We start from the raw sequence: 5,970 nt of genomic DNA, 5'->3' as shown, positions 1-5,970 counted from the left end.
AATTTAAAGAGCCACGAGCTGCAACCGGCTGCAACGCATCATCGGCGCCCCGCGAAACTTATAGAGCCATGAGCTGCAACCGGCTTCAACGAATCATTGTCATCTAAGCAAATATGGCTGAAAGCGAAACGGAGGAGGTGGTGATTGCGCTCATTTAATGTTCATTTTAAAATTGTATGCGTTCATTTTGCACTTTTATGTTTTAATATCAAGTATCTGTGCACACACTTGGAAGATTTTTCTTTATTTAAAATAGCCATGCCTAATACTGGACGTATTTCCCTAATTTACAGTATCCGTTTCTTTATTAACAAGACACCACCAGTTTTAATTTAATTAGAGAAGTATACGTCATTACACAGAAGATTTTTTCCTTTGTTAAAGTCTCTGCAGCTACAACATATGTTGTTTGATTACAGTTTTGCACAATAAATGTTCTCAAAACGACATACTTGTTTTCATACTTTTGTTTTATACATTTAGCAGTTTGGCTTTCCTTAGAGTCTATGTAACCTGTTCTGAAATGGTTCTATTATGATTTATATATCGTGATAGATATCGTTATCGCAATAGGTTGCAATGTATATCGCAATATGGATTTAGGCCATATCGCCCATCCCTACTACCCATTGTTATTAGTGAATTTCCCAGCTAACATTGGATCCCAAATTGGCCTAATCTTGTATTACTTATCGGTTTTTAAGTTTCCCGCCTAAACGCCGGTTCCCGAATTCGGTAATTTGGGATTACCCATCGTCATTACTTTATTTGATCGATTTCTGCTGGGTATTTTCTCCTTCACCGCTATTTTCGGCAGGGGTTACATATCGAAAGGTTTGTCCTTTCACACTGCATCTGAAGATGTAGCTTCCAGCATATTTAAACTAATGATATGGGAACTACTATATAAAGTTGAATCTTCCTTTTTAAATAAAACCATTAGTCTATTGGTTATACCGGACGATGGAGGCAGATAGATTTTTCTTAGCACGGTCTATTTGGGAACCATTGAAAACCAAAGACGACGCTGAAGAAGACCATACAGGGTGAGTATTTGCTCCACTAACAATTCTCTTATTCCCTAACCTTAATCTGAGTGTCTATTCCGACAGCTAACCCTAACTTTAACCCAATCTTAATCCTAACCTTAACTTTTAGCCTTATTCTCTAACCTTAACCCGAGTGTTTATCCCGACAGTTAACCCTAATCTTAATCCTAACCTTAACCTTTAGCCCTATTCCCTGACCTTAACCCGAGTGGCTATCCCTACCACTGATCTAAATCCTAACCTTAACCTTTAGCCTTATTCCCTAACCTTAACCCGAGTGTTTATCCCGACAGCTAACCCTAATCTTAATCCTAACCTTAACCCAATCTTAATCCTAACCTTAACCTTTAGCCTTATTCCCTAACCTTAACCCGAGGGTTTATCCCGACAGCTAATCCTAACCTTAACCTAATCTTAATCCTAACCTTAACCTTTAGCCTTATTCCCTAACCTTAACCCGAGTGCTTATCCCGACGGCTAACCCTAATCTTAATCCTAACCCTAACCTAATCTTAATCCTAACCTTAACCTTTAGCCTTATTCCCTAACCTTAACCCGGGTGACGACCCCTACCACTGACCTAAATCCTAACCTTAACCTTTAGCCCTATTCCCTAAACCTTAACCCGAGTTTTTATCTATACAAAGAAAAGGTTCTTGAGGGGGTATGGAACATGACCCGAGAGTTGATCGACCTCGGGTGGGCCTCCCTTGGGGGAGAGTGTCTCGTGATAATGGCTGAAACACTCGATGATCCCAAGGTCCACGACTGATGAACATGTCCTGCAACCCTACAAGGGAATTTTCGACAAACATAATTTTAAGAGGAATAACATTTCCACGAATGCCTAGCCTTGGTTCCAAATGGCCCTCCAGGCCTTTACGGACTACCATCCGAAACAAACCGGGGGTTCTTCTATAGCAAAATATGAATAACAATTCCATCAATGCTCAATATGGGCTCCAAATGGTCCTCCAGACCTTTACGGTATACCATCCGAAACAATCCGGGGGTTCTTCTATAACAGAATATGAATAACAATTCCATCAATGCTCAATATGGGCTCCAAATGGTCCTCCAGACCTTTATGGAATACCATCCGAAACAATCCGGGGGTTCTTCTATAACAGAATATGAATAACAATTCCATCAATGCTCAATATGGGCTCCAAATGGTCCTCCAGACCTTTACGGAATACCATCCGAAACAATCCGGGGGTCTTCTATAACAGAATATGAACAACAATCCCATCAATGCTCAATATTGGCTTCAAAGGGTCCCCCAGACCTTTACGGAATACCATCCGGAATAATCCGGGTGTCCTATATAACAGTTTTTGTTGGGTCAAAAATGCATGTGGACATCTAGACAATGAATGACAAGCGCCGGCCCGTGCCTTGCCTTAGATCTCTATTTAAACCGCGGAAGTCTAAACTAATAAAAACAAAAGTGACACCTTGACACAAAGACTAAAACTAGAATGGAAACAGGCCGCCAAAAACAGCTGTAGTAGCAAACGTGATAAACCTGCCTTAACCGACGTTAGAGCATCGTGTGCGCTTGAAGGAAGAACCATGAATTCGACCGGATGTAGGATTCGTAAGCTGTGGAAGACCGCCTTCCCAGCCGTTTGATAGACGCGACCGGCAACCCTTGTTCAGCGGCTGTGGTTGCCGCTCCAATCCGGAAGGAGTGGCCAATGTAGGGGGGAGATAGTGGGCCGCACCCTTCTACCACCGTCGCGAGATTGACTCTGAACCACCCTTTAGTCATTGGCAGGCCGCAAATAAACGGGTGATTCGGGGACGTGCGTTGCCGAAGCTTGAGATAAAGGAACATGGAAGCGTAAGGACAGAGAGTTGTTGATTCTTGAAATGATAATAGTAACAGCTGCTCCTAGGCTCTCGCTTTTAGATGAAAAATGCCTTGCAGAGAAGGTGACATCAGCGAAAGTCAGGCCCTGTGTAGGGGAAAAAGTCTGAGTAGGAGACGTGTACGCATAAACCCAACGCATAAACCCGAGAACGCATAAACCCGTAAAACGCATGAACCCGTAGAACGCATGAACCCGTAGAACGCTGTGAGAAACACTGACTCGAGTAATATGTTAAAATAAGGATGAAAACTCCCAGAGAGAGCACACTAATCTATTCAAAATATCGAGTGAGTTGGAGTGGCCAACACACATAAATAATTGTAATACACCAAAATTGTTAACTGACATACATGGCTAAACAAGCAAATGAAAAATTAAATACCCCGTGTAGGGGAAAAGTCTGAGTAGGAGACGTGGACGCATGAACACGAGAACGCATGAACCCGTAGAACTGTGAGAAAACACCGTCTCGAGTAATATGTTAAAATAAGGATGAAATCTCCCAGCTCTGAGAGAGCACACTAATCTTTTTGAAATATCGAGCGAGTTGGAGTGGCCTACACGCGTAAATAATTGTAATAGGCCTACACCAACATTGTTAACTGTCATACGTAGCTAAACGAGCAAATGAAAAATTAAATACCAACGCGACTGAAGCTATTAACAATAAGACTATAAATAATCATATAAAATGATACCATAATGTACCTGTTCTTTGTCTTTGGATCTTTTGAATAAATTGAAGGATATGTGAATCGCATTGCGAGCAGAGGAACGTGAGAGTTAGTGAGCAGCAGCTGAACCAATCTAAAAGGCCCTTCGTCAATAAAAACTTTAGTAATAATCAGTTACCACAGTGCCTAAAACCCATCAACTTCATTCATGTTAAAGTGAAGGGAAAAACCTCAGACACAAGGAGTTAACCAAACAGTGCACGGTATAAAGATAATTATGAACCTTTGATTGCGAACGTAGAGTTCTGTGTTGTACCACACCGACGTGTGCAACGAACTCAACGAATTCAACCGGATGTAAAATCCGTATGCTGTGGAAGACCACCTTCCCAGCCGTTTTGACGCTGCTTTGTTATCGCAAAACATGGTTAGACGTTAACACCGCCATGCTTTGCCCCACAGAACGCTAGCTACTGCGATAGGGTAAAGCTCGAACAGCGCAGACGACTCTGACCCGAGGGCGAACGTACCAGCTTCGACTGGCCATCCCTCAGCAAACCATTGCCCTTGGAAGAAACCCCCTAACCCAACCAAGGGAGCCGCATCCTGAAGCTGGACTGGTAGAGCTGTGAGAGAAAATACGCTGCGGGGGCTAACGCGGGGACTGCAGTAGCCATGGTAGCAGGGCACGTGCAAGGTGCGTAGCCTGTGAAGGCGGAGGAAGCCGAGCCTGATGGTTGCTGGAAGTAGAAAGGCGCCGTGGCGACCGACGACAGCGGGTTGGGGCCTGGACCCGTCCGGGAGTTCCGCATGGCGTTTCGACGGCGTCCATCTTGGCGCCAATGCTTTGCACCAACTCGGCGAGGGTTTGTAGAACCGGGCGGATGTCCGTGTTGGGAACTTGTTGGTGGTGTTGTTGAGGATACCGGGGACCGAAAAGAACGGCTTTCTGCGCTCGCTTGCCGGGACCAGAAGTAGTAGGCCGACCAGCACGAATCCGAAGTTATGACCTCTTGGTAGTGATGTTACGTTTTGCGTCGAGGCATCGAGGCGTGTGTCGAGTATCTCGGCTCCTCCCCCAGCGAAGCTCCGCTTCGAGTAGGATTCACGTTGGCGAAATGACGTAGGGTGTGACGTTCGAGGCTTCGCCTCGGGCTTCTGCTTCGAAATATGGGTTCAGTATTGGCGGGAGATTTCGACTATAAAGATGTCCCGTATACGATCACAACCTTGTGGTATATTCAATATACCACTAGTCTGTGATCGTAGTAGTTTGAGCATTGCATTTTCTGTAGTATCAATCGAAACATCACGTTCATTATTCATCATGGAGTTTGCCAAAAAGAGAAGGTTTTCCCCTGTTTGGGAGCATTTTCATCTAGTTGCTCCCAATAAGGTTTCAATAACCACTGTCCAGAACACTTTAATGGCTATTAAATTAATGAGTCCTTCTAAGTTATCATGCAGTGTGGGTCGGCTTAGCTTAGGAGGTAGAGCAGTTGATTTGTAACCAGTAGGTTGCTAGTTCAATCCCCAGCTCCTCCTAGCTCAGTGTTGTTGTGACCCTGTCACTTTGCTCCTGACAGCTGACTGTCGCCTTGCATGGTTGACTCTGCCGTCGGTGTGTCAATGTGTGTATTTACCGAAGTAAGTCGCTTTGGATAAAAGCGTCGGTTAAGACACACTTTTGCCAAATGATTTATTTTCTAGCATGAGCTCTGTGCCATTTTATGAATGTCACACTCACACACATGTATCATTGAAATGACTTCAATTCTCAAATGATTTAATGTATCGGCACACGAAGCAAAAATCACATTTTGGGTTGGGTTGTCATAATTTCATTCACCACTAGATGTCCCTAGCGTACTCATTTGAAGCTTCGAGCACGAACCACTTTGGTGGTTCATCTGGCTTTGAGGCTTTGACGTTTCATGAGGCATCATCTCGGCACCACTACCTCTTGGTGTGTATTAACCGACGTAGCAACTAAGCGACGAGATATGCGAGATAATCAGAAGCACAGTAAAGCAGCAGCATGCGTCGAACGAAGACCTGAGCAGCAAAGACATATGTTAGACAACTCTTTATAGAGCAGGTGTAGGCAGGTGATTGGTAGCTGGTGATTGGTGATTGGCGGCCAGCCGCGCGTGATTTGAGTCCTCCTGGTAGAACTACCAGCAAGCTTAACATTTTTGAGGTATTCCAGAAAGTACTGCTGGAGCTGGATTCTGGAAACCATTCCAACAAGGTTCAGAGACTGAAGAATTACCTCTGTATGTAGTTGCTGGCTACTGTTCGGCAAGATGTTCTCATAGTGAGGGGAATTTTTCATTGGCAAGTCTAAAGTTTAGCTGAGGTACTGTTGTC

At 44.2% G+C, this 5,970-nt stretch overlaps 1 long non-coding RNA gene across 1 annotated transcript; it reads right to left on the bottom strand.

Moving 5' to 3' along the window:
- Window positions 1–1,137: 1,137 nt before the first annotated feature.
- Window positions 1,138–2,410, bottom strand: LOC132473406 (uncharacterized). The gene is made up of 3 exons (XR_009529365.1): window positions 1,669–2,410; window positions 1,458–1,500; window positions 1,138–1,360 (listed from the first exon to the last, which is right to left on the bottom strand). It is a non-coding gene; the product is annotated as an uncharacterized LOC132473406 (long non-coding RNA).
- Window positions 2,411–5,970: the final 3,560 nt, after the last annotated feature.

This window comes from Gadus macrocephalus, chromosome 15 (genome assembly GCF_031168955.1).
Source record: "Gadus macrocephalus chromosome 15, ASM3116895v1".
Classification (NCBI taxonomy): domain Eukaryota; kingdom Metazoa; phylum Chordata; class Actinopteri; order Gadiformes; family Gadidae; genus Gadus; species Gadus macrocephalus.
Note: the sequence above shows the minus strand (reverse complement) of the source record. Positions and strands in the feature narration are given on the sequence as shown.